The 17,020-nt window shown below is 43.1% G+C and overlaps 1 long non-coding RNA gene across 1 annotated transcript in view; it reads right to left on the bottom strand.

Annotated features, from left to right (window-relative positions):
- LOC139440790 (uncharacterized) overlaps positions 1-17,020 on the bottom strand; it is a 110,312-nt gene that overhangs the window by 81,219 nt on the left and 12,073 nt on the right. Inside the window, exons 3-4 of the long non-coding RNA XR_011650980.1 lie at positions 5,524-5,631; positions 3,519-3,624 (exon numbers count right to left, since the gene is read on the bottom strand). This is a non-coding gene — a long non-coding RNA (uncharacterized lncRNA). The remainder of the gene's footprint in view (positions 1-3,518; positions 3,625-5,523; positions 5,632-17,020) is intronic.

The raw sequence follows: 17,020 nt of genomic DNA, 5'->3' as shown, positions 1-17,020 counted from the left end.
GACCAGCATTTTAATCCTGATAGTTGTGGAGGCCTGAGTCAGTCTGAAGGGTTTATTTCACTGTGTCTTCTAAGAGGCCATGGAAACTCATGCACATAGACTCTTAGAGAGCATCTCGGAAGTCCCAGAGTTTTAAAGGTGGGCTTGCAGGAATTCCCCAGTGTTAGAACAATATAAGAGAACTCACTAGGGCTTAATGACGCCAAACTACTATAGTTTCATGAATTCATCATATAGTTTGATACCCCTATACCTTTGCACATGCTTTCATTATGCTTGGGGGAACTATTCCTCCCTGCCTGCCTGTACATGGCCTATTTATCCTTTAAAACCCAGCTCAAGAATCTCTCTGTGAAGCTGTTCTTGACTCCCCACCTCTCTCCACGCCACCAGGAGCCTTGGCTTCAAATAGTGAGTTCTCATGAAGTGATTATTGTTTTCTCAAATTCTTGGAGTTGACCTGGTTTCTTCTCCAGCCTCTGACAATTAAACCCCAGGGCAATGCAGGAGGCTGGAAGTCAACTATGCAGTTGTGAAACCTTTGACTTGAAGCACGAGTCTAGGTTGCTCAAATGCGAGTTATGTAACCTTTGCATTGTGCAAGAGGCAGGAGGACCTCACTGTGAGCAGAGATTTGGAGGCTCTATCCGGTACAACAGCACTCTGCCTCATTTCCACTGAGGCCATCACACCTCCCAGGCCCAGCACAGTTCCTGGTCCAGAGCAGTCACTCAACACAGATATGCTGTTTCTGGGGGACAAGAAAACAAGCTCCTAGGAGGACCCTAGGAATCCTTCTCCCATCTTCTCCACAAGACTTAGTGACCCATTTGCAAAAACCCGTTTTGGCTTCCCTGGAAGCCATTTCCCCATTTTAAAGATGGTAATCAGGATTGAGGAGCCAGTCTCATTATTGATGATGAGGCTGACTCTTCAGCATAAGGCATTTGGGTGAAAAATGCCATCACAGCTCAAAGTGATAATTATTACTAATCTTTTTAAAAAATTTTTTTTTGCTTTTTTATGGTGTCGAAACCATTGTTTAATCTTCTTAAAAAACTATTCCCATTCCATATTCATTCCTTCTACTTCTTCTATTTGGATATCCTTCTGCTAAAGATTTCTACTGGGAGAAAGGGCTGGACCCAGAAAAATTAGAATTAGGAACCCCACCTAGCAAGTCAGGCTGAGGGGAACTAAGGCAATCTTGTCCCTCTGAGATACGGGGCAGTTGGTGGGCCACGGTTTTCAATCTAACTCAACGATGTCAATGCTTCCTTCCCTAGGGGGCCATTCTTTGCCTCTCAAGCAGAGGTGACCTTTCTTCCACCACGCCTTGTCTTTTTAAAGACAGTTATCACAGCTGTTTTTGTGTCTTAACACTCTTAGTAAATTAAGAGCTCCTTAGTTTTGGACTATGTAACCCATGGTTTTGCGGAAGAGTATACATTCTGGAGAGAGAAAAGCTTGGGTTCATTTTTTTCTGTTGTAAATTAGCTACGTGCCATTAGATAAGTTACTTGAAATGTATGAATTGGTTTCATCACCTATAAAACAGAAATAATACAACCTACTTTGCAACTTACCATATTTTTCGGACTATAAGATTCACCCCCCGAATTTGGCAGGAAAATGGGGGTGCGTCTTACAGTCAGAATGTAGCTTACCTGGCTTGCTGGTGGGGGGGGGAGGGGGCGGGGTGGCAGTGGAGTGGGGGAGCGGGTTTTTTTTTCCTATTTTCCTCCTCTAAAACCTAGGTGCATCTTATAGTCTGAAGCATACGGTAGTTGTGATGATGGAGTAAGATAACATGAATGAAGGGTTTGGCAGTACAAGTTCGTGCTCTGGGATTAGAAAGGCTCCTGCACAAACTAGCTGGTCAGTCCTGTCAAGTTACTGAGCCTCTAAACCTCAGTGTGTAATATCAGGCCAATGGGACCTTCCTCACAAGGGTTTGAGAGGATTAGATGTGCTGATACATATAAAAACTTTCCACATAACTTGACACAAATAGAATGCTCAATAAATGTGGGCTATTATCAGGGCTTCATCCATTTTCATTTGCCTCCCTCCCACCTTGATTTCCTGAAACATCCTCCCCAGTGCCTGGAAGAGAGGCAGAAGATACTGTTGAACCAAAATGATGTTAGGTTGCACATCTCATCACATGATGGCATGGGTGTCATTTCCCCTATTTCACTGTTTGATAATCTCAAGGACTTTTCTTAGTTTTTCCTTGAAGTTAGTTTCCATATTTAAAAAGAAGACCTCAGGTAAAATATCAAGCTTTAGCTAGGTTAGAGGAGGGGAAGTAAGGATTATAAATGAAGGCTTGGGGCTGAGGGTGGGGGAGGGGGAGCAGGTTTTAGAGAAGGGGAGTGGTTAGAAGGGGAAGGGACAGAGAACATTCTGGAAGAGGAGGATTGTTAAATTAATCTTGCACAGGTTACTGTTTTCCTCCTATACTCGCATGTCTTGGAGTTTGGAGATGTAGTCATTGTCCTAGGATGCTGGGGTGGTTGGACAATGACTGGAGGTTGGCACACTCCTTACCGCACCAGGAAGGTTTGGCATAGAGGAATTTGTGACCAGGATGGACCCATCTACACAACCATTGCTCCTAAGAAGCCCAGCGAAGTTCCTGTTAACGCCACAAGCTTGATGGCCCCAATGACCCAGGGCATACTTCTCCAGAAAGTGTGTGTGTGTCATTCTTAGTCAGAATCATTCCCTCTGAATCATCGGGGGCCATGGCCAGGATCCCCTCCACTCGTCTGGCAGCAGAGTTCAATTAAAGGTAGTTGCTGGGCCATGGGCCATGGGGCATGCTGGCCTTGGCCAGCTCCCTCCGCTCTCAATGAGTTAAACCCAGCACAAAGCACGTGGTGTGACTTAGAGGTCCCAGTATCTGTTACAATTAGAGCATGGAATTGGAAAATCCAAGACAATTCTATCTGGGAGAATTCATTTTTCACCAAAACCCAAGCAATTCTTAAAAATCATCTAGAAATCCATGCCTGTAGCAACATTTCATCGGTCTCAGAACCATCTCTGGAGAGCAGGGGCTGGGGCCGGGAAGAGAACACTGTTGGTTCTTTTATTCCTGGATGTACATAGAAATCTATTTCTACTCTGGAAATGGCTCTGAGGTCAAGAATATGACCTGTTTAAACAAGAGGTTTCGCCACATCAGCAATTTCTACCAAAAACTTAGGTAACTGCTTTGGCTCATCAGCCATCCCAGATACCACTTCCTTAAGGGCCCATAGGAAACCTAATCTACTCATCCACACATGATCACTCCAGATTTTTGGAAACCATGCTTTAAAGTAAAATGCAATTTGCCTTCTCCAAAACTTTTTAGTATAATAGGTCATGCTTCACTTAATTTTTCAACTTACCAATCTCCTAAGAAGAGGGAGAGGCTTTGCATTTTCCTCCCGCTTCCCAGGATATTCAGAAAATAGTATATTTGTAGTTGCCTTATGGTAGCAAAATTTCCTCACTTCCTTTCCTACCTCTATCCCATCCTGGACTTGGGCTTTGCACTGTAAACCTTCACTGAACAGAAGAAGGTCCTCATCCTGTGGTATCGCTTCCCATGTTTCTTGACTATTTTCTCCTCTGCAACACAAGTCCACCAGTTATATTCTTATTTTGCTCATGGGTCCACTTACCAGCCCCATGCTAGAAACAAGCACTTTCCAATGTTCTTCACCCTTTCGTCCCTTTTTCTTCCAGTATAACATTTATTTTTTTAAATTGAGAAGAGACATAACATGCAATAAAGCTCACAAATCTCCGGAGTACAGCTCAGTGAGTTTTTCTGGTCATTTTGATCAAGAAATAGACCATTTCCTGCACCGAGAAGCCTCCTGTGTGCCTCTTGCCTCCAATACTTCCCACCAAGGGCAATCACTGTGCTGACTTCAGTTTGGCCTGTTCTTGAACTTTACATAAATGAAATCCTACAGCATGTACACTTCTGTGTCAGGCTTCCTATACTTTTCTGCTGGGGATTCACCTTCTTCCTTGACATAAGAGAGGCACTGAACAAAAAGTATTCCCTGAAATGATTGCATAAAATCTCCATGTATAAAGCTGATTTTTAAAAGAACATCTGTTTTAAAGAAAAGACTTGCAGGGCCAGAGCAGATCTCTAATAAGGAAAGTAAGGGTTTTAGCAAAACCATTGCTCATAGGTAATATTTAAGAAGGTGTACTCCAACAAGGGCACTAAGTTCTTTCTGCCGATAGGCTCACACTAGTGTCTGTCTCTTGTATTACTATTTTTAAAGAGGAGCCCCCCCCCCCCCCCAGGGAAGCAGCACAGCACTGGGGTCAGAGGCTGGGTTTGAGTCTGTCACGTCGGCACCACTGTGGGTGTGGCACATTGGAAGGAGTCGGGGGACTGTGGTCAAGGTACTTACTCGTTGTGTGTGCTTGGAGAGTAACTCAGCGTTTCAGCCTCAGTTTGCTTCTCCGTAAAAAGTGCATTGAGTGGGTTAAAGGAAGTAATGACTGTCAATGTGCAATGAGAGTTATAAAGTCTGAGCAGGGGGGTCCAACCTTTTGGCATCTCTGGGCCACACTGGAAGAAGAAGAGTTGTCTTGGGCCACATATTAAATGCAAAAACACTAACAAAAAGTGATAAGCAAAAAAAAAAAAGGTTTTAAGTGAATTTACAATTTTGTGTTGGGCCGCGTTCATAGCCGTCCTGGGCCGCGTGCATCCCACGGCTACGGGTTGGACACCCCTCCAGAGAAATTAGTTTCATAAACACGTAGGGAGGGTTCATTTCATGTATCAACTTGTCTGGGCCATGGCGTCCAGATATTTGGTCAAACGTTATTCTGGCTGTTTCTTTGAAGGTGTTTTTTGGATGATATTAACACTTAAATGGGTGGATTTTAAGTAAAGCAGGTTACCCTTTAAATGTGGTGGGCCTCATCCAATCATTTGAAGGCCATAATGTAACAAAGACTGACTTCCTCTGAGCAAGAATAAATTCTGCCAGCAAGATGGCCTTTGAACTTAAACTGCAACTCTTCCCTGGGTCTCCAGCCTGCTGGCCTCCCCTACACATCTTGGACTCAGCAAGCCTGCACTATCACATGAGCCAGTTCCTTAAAATAAATCTATGTATATCTATCTATACATTGATCTATATCTATATCTATACACATCCTATTGGTTCTGTTTTTCTGGACAATCCTTACTAATGCACCAGTTTTTCATTTACTTTATTAATACTAACATTTTCTTATTTATTTTGTTTTCTCTATTATTCCAGATGCTATCTAGTCTATTGTTTCTTTTCTAAATTGCCAAGGGATATATTTAAATCACATTTTTCTTTGTTTTATTATTGTTACTAAAGCTATTTCAAGTACTATTGTTTCTTTCCATTATTGACTTGACCACTATCCATGAATGAGGAAGGGAAAATAACTTTTTTGCAGACACACTGTGTTGCACTCTGAGTTAGGTTGTTAGCGACATTTAGAGAAGTTATGTCTTACCGCCCATGCGTTTTGGCATCCCATCATCTTGCTCAGGTTTCTAGGCGTATTGGCTCACTGTTCGTGACACTCCACGCTCCATGACTCCAGGGCCATGCTTAAATTTCCCTAGGAGATTCAGTGTAAATCGAGGTTACCAGCTTGATCTGATACCTAGAATCCCTATTCCTTCCCACAATAGTGAATTGATCGGATCAAATGTAAAATTCCCTGACATCTCTTCAGTCTTCCCCTAACACAAAGTTTCGATCAGACTGACCTCTTGTAGAACCCTCCTTACCTGTTCCTGGTCACGCCAGTCTGAGAGCCTCCCAGGCAGATGGTGTACTCTTACTGCCTTGCTGCTCTGTAGGACCTCTGGAAAGGGAACTGATGGGATTTGGGGGAAAAATTTTCCCTTTTCTTCCCTCCTGGTGAGGGCTCCACCCAAAATGATGGCCAGTTGTGTGTTTTTGATGACCACAAAGCAGGTCAGGGTGCTGCCAGACAAAAGGAAGTGGGGCCATTGTGGTCTGTGTCTTCTGTCATCACAAGTCTTGTTCATGTTCTTGGATTACTTCACTCACTCATGCATAACTTTCGATTAAAAAAATTCTTTAGCTTTGTTATTTTCATCTAACTTTGTTGAATCATGACTTGAGCTTATGATGGGTAGAATTTCAGTTTATATTATTAAGGTCCTCTCAAGCCTCTAAGAGCTCTCTTCTTCCTCCCTCCCTATCCCTTTATTTTTTTTTTTAAAAAGTTATGACAGTGTGGGGACTATTTCCCACATTTTAAATATAGTTTTCCTGGTGTCTACCAGATCTATGTAAACATTTTATCTTTTATTTGTAAGAAGGATTCTTCAGACCTTTGATTCCTAAATTGGTCTGATTTCTAGAGGTTTTGAGACATGCTAATCTAAGCCATTTGGTCAAGTACTAACAACCTAAAATGACATCACTTATTGTGTGACCTCAGGTTGTGACTTATTCTCTCCATGCCTCACTTTCCTTATTTGTAAAGAAGGGACAAGAATATTAATCTGTCAATAAGGTTGGGGTAAAGATCACAATGTTTTTTAATGGTTCATTATATTATTGGCTTTCAGACATATAGATGTCTTAGATAATGTTTGGGAGGGAAAGGCTATAGTGCTGGCTATAGTAATTGCTCAATAAAGAATTATAGTTCTTACAAGTTCAAACTATGTATCAGAGGAAACATCTGAAACAAGCATTTAAAGTACTCAGTTCAAAGCCCTGTGTGCAGTATCATAGGACATCCAAAGATGCATAAGTAGCAGCTTCCTACCCCCATGACTTTGCAGTATAGCTGTGGTAGCACATACATATGGCTAGCAAACCGAGGCCTAGGTCTGGTCTATACTCCATAACAGTGTTTCCCAAACTCTTCCATGTCGTAGCACACGGAGAAAATGAGAATATTTGTACAGTCTCCTAGGGCAGGCTGAGGGCACCTGGGGATGTCTGTATGGGCTGGATATTTTAAAATCACTATTTTTTTTATATTACAAAATTACTGGTATGATGAAACACAAAGTTTAAAGACTATATTAAATATTGACTTTATTTAAAACCCCCAAATAAATATTTTAAATTTTCCAATGAGTAACTGAGCTTGCACCCATTAACATAACTTTTAAAACTGTCAGTCCTTATGCTTGAAATGACTGTCCCACCCCCGACCGTGACAGTTTCATGACTGTCTTTTACATTTTTGACCACAGGCCAGAAACCTTTTACAGAGAGGATTTCAGATTATACATAATTTATAGAACTATTTAATATTTTCTACAGTTGAAATTGTACTTAAACTTTCTCAGGGCAAATAAGATCCTAAGCCTTTAGAGTCCTTTTAAAAAAGGAAAATAAGAACAATCAGTAAAACTTTCAACATTCAGTCTATACTGAATGAGAAAAACTAAATGTTTTTTTAGAAATTTCTTGAATTTTAGTTCTCACTTTGAATAGCGCTTTCCCAACTTCAATAGATTCATAATCAACACTAAACTTTTCTAATCAATTAATTACTAATCGCAATTAGAGGAGCTTCCTTACTAACACACAAAAGGAAACTACAGTAAAGGATGCTGATGTTCTTGTATATAAAAAGCAAACATTTTGGAAGGGGTGTTAGTTTATAAGTGATGTTGAAGCCAAAAGCCAATTTTTTTTAAAGATCAGTTATGTATGTAAACAAATCATTTTTTTTCTATGTGAAGTCCACGGAGCTTAAACTTTAGTTGTTCATTTTAACTTCAAAAATAGCTCTGGTTTAATAAGCAAAGCTCTAAATAACTTAAAAGAATAAAACTTTATTTTAAAAATTGAAAAAAGAATCTAACAGCTCTTCCTAATGGATTGGTAAATATTGAATCATTTATAATCATGCAAATGGATTTCAAATCCAACTAAAATTCTTTATGTCAAGAGTTTCAGAATAAGGATGAAGTTATAATTTGTATGATATGCAGGCATTCTTGGAGCTAACACCCTTCAGCCAGCTAGCAAACCACTGAAGGACTCATTGGCCCCACATGAAAACAGGTATCTCACACACACGAGCTGAGACAGAGCTGCTACTTGGCGTTGTCCCCACCAGGATGTCCTGGTGGGCCTTCCCAGGCCTGACCACACCTGAGACTATTCCTCACAGTTCCTGAACCTCTGGGGCAGGAGCTCTGGCAGCTCCAGACGCCCTTGTCCCCAGGACAGTGATATCACAGGTCCTGGGCTGGGCACTGAACATAACCCACAGCCCCAGTGTGCTTGCATATTGCAGATGGCTCATTAAAGGATATGGCAATTAAGGATGATGATAGTGTCTTTGATTATGTATATCTCTACCTGCATAATGGAGTTTTATACAAGTTGGGACATACTCAAGAATACTTTCCATCTGTAGATGGGAGTGAGTAGGGGAAAAGTTTGCCAATTATTGGTGTGGAGGCCAGGACTTTGGAGACCGGGCTGGGGAGGGGTTAGAGAGCAACTAGTTGAAACTCCTTATTTTACAAGTGAGAGGAAGACTGGCATCCAAAGGGAGAGGGGGCCTTCCCTCTGGTCACATTGGGGTATGGGTGGATCTGCATAAACCCCCAAACAGACCAGATTCTATGGTCCCCAGTGGCAGACGGTGGAGGCCCAGTCACCTGAGTCTGCGAGCATGTGCCCTGGGGAGCCAGGCTCATCTTCCTCCTCCCTGTGCCACATTCTCAGCTTTAAGCACCTTGAGTCTTTTGTTTTTATTCTTTTAGCATTTACAACTAAGAACATAGGCATTTTGGAGGAGAGGCTACACATTCCTTTGGAGAAAGGTAAATATACTACTTACTATAAAAGAAATAAAGGACTAAGATACTCTGGGGTGAGAGGCCCCACTCTGAAGGCCCTGGTTTAGGCTAGGTTTAAGTTTCTTGTTTGGGCAAGTTGTATAACCTTCACGTGCTTCAAAGCCTTGCTGTATAAAAGTGCTTTCTTCACTTGAAGGCAGTCTGTACTTTCGATACTTTCCATGACCTGAATGAATCCAACTCAGATTCCCCCGGACAGAGAGCATAGCTTAGTGGTTACTAAGATAGGTGTAGGTTCAAACTGTCTGGCTTCCAATTCCCACTGTGTTATGTCATTACCATGTGACCCTGGGGAAGTTACTTAGTCTCTAGGCCTCAGCTTTATCAACTATAAAATGGGAACAACTTGCCCGATTGCTTTACTCTGTATCCAGTGTCTCAGCTTTGGCACTAGTGACATTTGGGGGGTAATTCCTTATTGTGGGGGGCTGTCCTGTGCACTGTAGGAGTTTAAGAGCATTCTAGTCTCTATACACTAGAAGCAATATTCCCCCCTCCCCAGTTATAAGAACCTAAACCACCTCCAGATATTGTCAAATGTCCTCTAGGGGGGCAAAACTGACCCTGGTTGAGAACCCCAACTCTATATATTAAGTGAGACACTTGGAAGGCACATGCCTGGCACATAGCAATGTGGTTCTGATCTGGGTTCAGACCCATTTTTTCCACTTCTGAAAAGCTGCTCCAAGTCTCTGAGCATCATTTTTTCATTTTAAAATGGGGAGCTTCATCCCTCCTGGGGCTCCCACCCTGGACAGCTGTGCAAATCAAATGAGATCTCTGACATAGAAAGCCCATGTAAGCCATCAGAGCTGTGGACGCTGCCTTGACACACTGGTACTGTGTGGTTTCTAGTTTGGTAATGAGGCTGCAAGGCTGAGCTTAGAGTGCTTCTAACATTCAAAGTGACTTGATATCAAAGCACTCAGTATGTTTTAACTTCTATTGTTATCACCTCCATTTTACAGCGGACAAAGCTAAGGCTCAGAGAGGTAAGGGAACTTGCTCAATATGACACAGCATGGCGCATGGAGTCAGGGCTGAATTGAGGCAACGTTAACTCTGAAGTTGGTGCTCTGTCCAGGACCTTCGTGTGCTTCCCAGTGAACACAAGTGCCATGATTTAAATGATAGCAGCCTCTTCTGCTAGCAAAGGGAGTTGCCATTTATAAAACAGATGTCTGCCTTTTGGTCAGGGTTGAAGGACATACCACCCAGACAACAGGATAAGATAATTGAAATACTTTTTTCCTGCTTTCAGAAAAGAGGCACCTCCTTAGGAACTGCCTGAAGGAAGTTGAGAATAAGAGGGCAGAGCCAATGCACCCTGCTCCACGCTATGAATCACTCTCTTGGAGGGTTATGTTGTGCCTTCTGCATCTGGGCTCATATTTTTAACTTTGCAAACCTCAGTTATTCTGGCTTCCTAGGGGAAACCCCTTTGATGCCTGCAGCCTCACTCAAAATCCTGTCGATCCATGTGCTGGTCCTTGTGAGCATCCAGCAGGTGGAGGAGAGGCTATGTGAGCTTGCTTGTCCTCTTTTTAAAAAAATTGAATATTTTATCATTGTTCTATTATGGTTGTCCTAATTTTCCCATTGCTCTCTACCCCCTGCTCCTATAGTCAATCCCCACCCTGTTGTCCATGTCTAAGGATCATTCATACATGTTCCTTGACTAGTCCCTTCCTCTTCTTTCCACCCTTATACCTCTCTCCCCTCCCCTCCCCTCTGGTCACTGTCAGCCTATTCCTTGTTTCTATGCCTCTGGTTCTGTTTTGCTCATTTGTTTGTTTTGCTCATTAGGTTCTTCTTATAGGTGAGATCACATGGCATTTGTCTTTTGCCTCCTGGCTTATAGCTTCCCTTGGAGAAAGCTCCTGATCTCTGAGGTTCTAAAACCTGAGCTCAGTAGCCACTGTCACCTCCACAGCCTGTCCCCAAATATATTCAGTTCAATTGTCTTCTAGAGGGAATTTCCCGCTGTGAGTCTTGCCAGCCCTTGGAAATTGCTCTGACCCAGGGCTACCTTCTCAAGCTCCCTATTTGTAGCCACATAATCATAAGGAGGGCAGCCTGTGCAGGGTGCAGGTTACATCTAACCACACACCTCTTCTCTCCTAAGACTGCACTCTGGACACAGAATTCAGGATTCCAGGCAGCTGAGAGGGTGCAGCACAGGAAGACCAGATGCAGCCCTTTCCAACAATGACCCAGCCACTCGGAAAAAGAGGAAGTTTCTATTAGCTGTGCACAGTGCTCTCCAGGAAGGTGCCTGGCAAAGTCCTCAATGCATGTCTGTTGGGAAGTGGGGTGTGGGGAGGGGAGAGCATGCGTTTTGGAGTCAGAGAATTCTGGGTTTGGAATCCCAGATTGGCTATGTGCAAGCTGTCTGACCTTCTACTAATCCTTAGGAAGAATTACCTTAATCTTTTTTCTTCAGATCCTGAAACATATTCAAAAAGACTAGTTATTTAACCTCTCCAACTCTCTGTACAAACCCAGTTGAGGTAAGAGGCACTGTACAAACATAACACAGTACCCAGCACACATGGATGCTTAATAAGAGTTGATTCACATCCTTCCTTCAACAGCTCTTGTGGAGCACCTGTGGTATGCCACTGTCCAGGGCCCAGCCCCCAGATGGTCAATTACTCTATACAGGATAATCCTGCAAGTATGGAGTCTGCAGTCAGTGCCAGCTCTTACGTTACTTCCTCTTCTTTCCGGCATGCAATACTAGGCAGGTCATTTCCCTTCTCTGAGTCCACATCTCTCACATGTTACATGGAGAGTACACTTACAGGACTGTCGTGGTGACCCCATGAGATCACACGACTAACACAGTGCCTGGCACAGTGAATGAATGAATACACCTATTCTACCCACCTGCTAAGTACTCAGAACTCTTCAGAGATGGGAACTTGTGAAACTCTTCTCATTGTTGCCTAACCCAGTACAAATATTGCACCTCACACCAGCTGATACAGGTCACAGTGTCTCTTCTCTGTTTTAGTGGTGCTAAACTCCAGCCATTAAGTCACCTGGGGAACTTTAAAAAATATCAGTGCCCAAGCCTTTCTACAGAAAGTGGTTCAGTTTCATGTTTTGTTTTGTTTTTTTCACAAATCTCCCCAGTTTTCCCAACATCAATTATTAAAGAGATTGTTTCTACCCAAGTGCACATTCTTGCTTCCTTTGTCAAATATTACTTGACCATATAAGCAATTTATTTCTAGATTCTATATTCTATTCTACTGATCCATATATCAGTTTTTATGCCAGTACCTTACTGTTTTAATTATTGTAACTTTGTAGGATAGTTTGAAATCAGGGAGTATGATACCTCCCACTTGGTTCTTTCTTAAGATTTCTTTGGCTATTTGAGATTTTTTTTTTGTAGTTCCATACAAATTTTAGGATTAGATGTTCTAGTTCTGAGAAGAATGTGTCTTGGCAACCTTTCCGCATTTGATTGGCTTGTCCGATTCAAAGAATAAAAGACACTTGAGGAGAGGTCTTCAGAGTTGGCTTCCATAGAGCAGAGAGAGCAGGTTTCTCTAACTGGCTCTGAATTTCCTGGACTATCTTCATTCTACAGATAATTCCTGAGACCTCTGCCATGACCTATGAGATGAGCTGGGCTTGAAGATGCAGTGTGAATGAGAAACAGTGCCTGTTCTTAAGGAGCTCATGGATGGTTACTATGGGCTGAATTGTGTTCTCCCCCAGAATTCTGAGGTGTTGAGGTCTTAAACCTCAGTACCTCCAGAATGTGATTGCATTTGGAGATAGGACCTTTAAAGAAATAGTTAAGTTAAAATAAGAACATTAGAGTCGTTCTGAATCCAATATGATTAGTGCCCTTTCAAGAAGAACAGATTAGCTCACAAAAACACACAGAGGGAAGACCATGCGAGCCCCCAAGGAGGAGAAGACAGCCATCTACAAGACGAGGAGGAGGCCTCAGAAGAAACCAACTTTGCCAAAACCTCGATCTTGGACTTCCAGTGTCCATAACTGTGAGAAAATAAATTTCTGTTGTTTAAGCCACCCAGCCTGTGGTACTTCTTTATGGCATCCCTAGAAAACTCATACACTGGTTATAAAGGGGAGATAGGCAAGTAAGCAATTGGTCAATTAAAATACCCTGTAGTAAACATCATGATGATTATAAGCTAGGCTTGCTATGTGAGCTGAGAGGATGTCCCCAACCCTGGAGAAAGGGGTTGGGAGGCTAAAGGAGAAGGCTCCGTTGGGGAAGAAACACTTAAGCTGAGTTTTTGAGAACAAGGAGAGTTTGCTGTGGGAAGTAAGAGAGTGTAACCGGACTAGGCAACGTGAAGGTGCAGAAGTGTGAGAGGGCATGGCCCACCAAACCTGTGGGATGAGGCAGGGGATGAGGGCATGCATGATGAGATGAGAGGTGAGGCTGGGAGATGGGCATGTCATCCAATGCCTTTGCATGTTCAGCTAAAGGGCCAGGGCTGAGCGAACAGGAGCCAGTGAAAAGGCATTAGGCAGGGGAATACCAAGTAAAGTTCTGTGAAGTGGCTCTGATGTTCACATGAAGGCTGGATTGGTATGAGAAGACCAAAGGCAGGGAGACCATCAAGAGAAATTCTGGGGTTTGGAACTAGTGCCCAGTTCCAGGGCATGGAGAGGACCTGCTGAGTCCTGGTAGAGGATAAAGCAGGTTAGAGAATTTTTTTGGTAAGACATGGTGATTGATTAGGTAAAGAAGATGGAAGGATTAAGAAGATTCAAGAATGATTTCCAGGTTTCTTGTTGGGACAAGTGGGTAGATAATGGTGCCAACTACTAGAGAAGAATTCTCTTTCCCTTCTGTCTTAGTCAACTTGGGTTGCCAAATACCCTAGTCTGGGTGTTTTAAGCAACTTACATTCATTTTCTCACAGTTTTGGAGGCTGGAAGGCCAAGGTCAAGGTGGTGGCACAGTCGGTTTCTGGTAAGAGCCCTCTTCCTGGTTTACAGATGGGCACTTTCTCATTGTGTGTTCACATGGCCTTTCCTCAGTATGCGCTCACAGGGAGAGACACAGAACAAGTTCTCTGGTGTGTTTTCTTGCAGGGACACTAATCCCATCAAACAAGGATTCCACCCTCCTGATCTCATCTAACCCCAATTACCTCCCAAATGGCCACATCTCCAAATGCTATCATGTTGGGGTTTGTTTGGGCTTCTACATATGAATTTTGGGGATACAGTCAATCCATAACACCTCCCCACTGAACAGAGAACAATAACAATGCCCTAAATCCCAGTCATCTCCCTGTTCTAATTGGTTTGAGCTTCTTGGATGATTTTGGGAAAAGCTTGCAAGCACATTTGTTTACATTCATTCACCTATCCTTCCAGCCATAGGGAGAGGTGCTGGGAAAGGAGCTTTAAAGGCAAGTTAGGGCTAAGTTAATTCTTGGCTTGAGTTAATAGTGAAGACTTTCTGACACAGCATGGAAAACTATGTTCCTGAGATCCAAGCTCTACGAGGTCCTGAACTGGAAATGGGATGTCAGCTAACTCAGATGCACCCCTGCCCTCCAGGTTCTCACTATTTTGTAGATCCAGGGGCAACGTTCTCAGGATGTTTACCTCAGGTCATGAATATCTTGCTTCTGGACATGAAGGCCATTAGGGATGACCCCATCATTCTCCTCTCTCTTTGGGACAGGCCTGCATCTAATTCCTCAGACATGGGACAGTCTGCTCGCCTGACTCTGAAGTGGCTTGTTATGATGAATCATGTTCCAATTCTCTAAGAGGGTTTACTTGTTAGAAAGTGTATTCTCTTTGATCTCACAGCTTAGAGTGTTTAGGTTTTGTCCAGTTAATCATGTAGCTGGCGTCAGGCTTTGCCAGCCTTTATTTCTTTGAGGCTGTATGGCATTCAAAGGGATTGGGCACTGACCCTGTAGCCAACGTGGGTTGACTTCAACAGCAACTGGAGCCTGAACATTTTCTCCAGCTCTTTGATGCTAATTGATCAATCAGTCTAGCCTATTCTAAAGTGGCCCTTAGATCTGAGAGGTGATTGAAGTGGTGGGCCTTCAGAAAGGACATATTCTCCTCTCCTGGGCCATTCCCATATGGTTGAAGGAGCCATCCCAATAGGCTTTATTTTGCCTTAGTGCTTTCCAGTTATAAAGCACATTCATTTCACCATCACGTTAACTTCTCAGATCAGCTCTCAGAGGTAAAATGGGGTAAAATGAGGTAGATGAATTTAATTTTGCAAAAGAGAAATTCTAAGCCATTAAAGGATGGTGTAGGAGTTGTGAGAAAAACTAACATTTGTTGATGTGCCAAATTCTTTGCATATACTACCTTATGTAATCTACAAACCAACCCAGTGGAATAAATTTTATCATGCCCATTTCAAAGAGGAAGACACTGAGTCATGAGAGATTTAAATGGTTGTCTCAAAGACCCCGAGTCCATACATAGCTAAGGCAACATTGACCCCTAGTCTTCTGTTAACTCGTCCAGTGCCCTTACCTGTTAAGATGTGTTTAAACTCACCAAGTCTGACTGTAATGAGAAAAATAGTGTTTCTGCTTAGTTGTATTTTGGGTAAAAAGAACCATAAGTGGAAAAGTGGGCATCTCTGCTATTTATGGGGAGATTTGGGATATTTTTTCCTTTATATATAAAATGAAACAAGCACAGAGACATAAACCCGCTGCTCCATGCACTTCTGTTAGAAGCCTTAGCATTCCAACAATCAGACATTTGTAAACCAAGCTGAGGTTCCCCAGGCTTGATTGCATTGCCCAAGACTGTAGGCCAGGGTAGCGGCCCTGACATGGGGAAGACCAAGTCTTCTCCAGCCTGCTGCTTGTGTTCCTCTCCTTACACACTTTGAGGTCTGGCAAGGAGCTGGGTGACTCAACAGCGAAGCCACCACAGCAGCAATGCTCCCTCATTCCTGGTCTGAGTGAGCCCAGCTCCATTTCTCAGGAGGTGATAAGGGTCTGAACTTGGATAGGACTGTGGACTGAAGAGATAGGGAGGATTAGGGGGGACAGCTTCGAGGCATCCTTCAGAAACTACTGTGATGTTACCATGCAGAGAAATCGCCAATGACTGAAAGCATTAACGTGTCAGACAGAGCAGTGCCAAGTCCAAAGACGTGTAGGCACAAGGCCACTGAAAAGTGAAATAATGGGCCAAAGGCTATCACCTCAGCAGCCTCTGGTCTTCCGTCCTGACTCTTCCTCTTGGGACCCATGAGTGTTTGCCCTGGGTTATTTGTGGGGTTATTGGGTCTTAGCTATGACTAACTGGGAGAGTGAGAGAAGCTAGGGCTACTGTAGCTGAGAAGCTACATGCTCCATTTCATTTAATCCCCATCTAACTCCTTATATGCAAAGTGGCTATTGGAGCCTATCTTACAGTTGAGGAAACTGAAGCTCTGAGAGATGCAGCACTTTGCTGAAAGCAACTGGCTCAACTTGCATTGGATCCTGAATCTGCTAAACCTGTGCACTTTCCACCTTTCCCTATTACCAGTCGGCACACACATAGCACTTTCTATGGCTCATAACACTTTCCCTATTCTGTAAGCCATGGCTGTTTAGAGCCAAACCTTTCTCTTCAGTGGAAAAGAGCTCTTTAAGGGCAAAGACCTTATTGCTCAGCCCTTCATCCCTCACCAGATCCAACAAAGGGCCTTATAAATTGTAGGTACCCAATGATTTCTTGTTTTTATTTGTTGAAACACCTAGATGCACATATAGCCCATGGTTGGTTCTGCCCAATGGCCAAAGCCCACTGGTCATGAATGGCATTTTCCTATACCCTGAGCTGATTGACTCTTTATTATAATGATGTTTCTTGCCCATCACCTTGGGTAGCAAGAATACCATTCAAGCAGTGAACTATTCTACCCAAAGAAGCTCAAATCAGAAGTGTGAAGGGAAGCTAGATTATCTGGGGCAAGTTATATGGGACGGTGGTGATTTGGACTCTACAAATTCCCAAATCCATGTTGCAAGGTCTGTTTTCAATCTTCAGGCATTGTAGGCATCTCCTGGGGCTATAAGAAGAATGCTCTCATTTTAGGACAGAGTATAGCCAAGAGCCAACTTGGCAAGGGCCAGAGGGATATAAATTCAGAGT

This window comes from Desmodus rotundus, chromosome 1, assembly GCF_022682495.2.
Source record: "Desmodus rotundus isolate HL8 chromosome 1, HLdesRot8A.1, whole genome shotgun sequence".
Taxonomy (NCBI): domain Eukaryota; kingdom Metazoa; phylum Chordata; class Mammalia; order Chiroptera; family Phyllostomidae; genus Desmodus; species Desmodus rotundus.
This window is presented reverse-complemented; position numbering and strand designations above follow the sequence as displayed.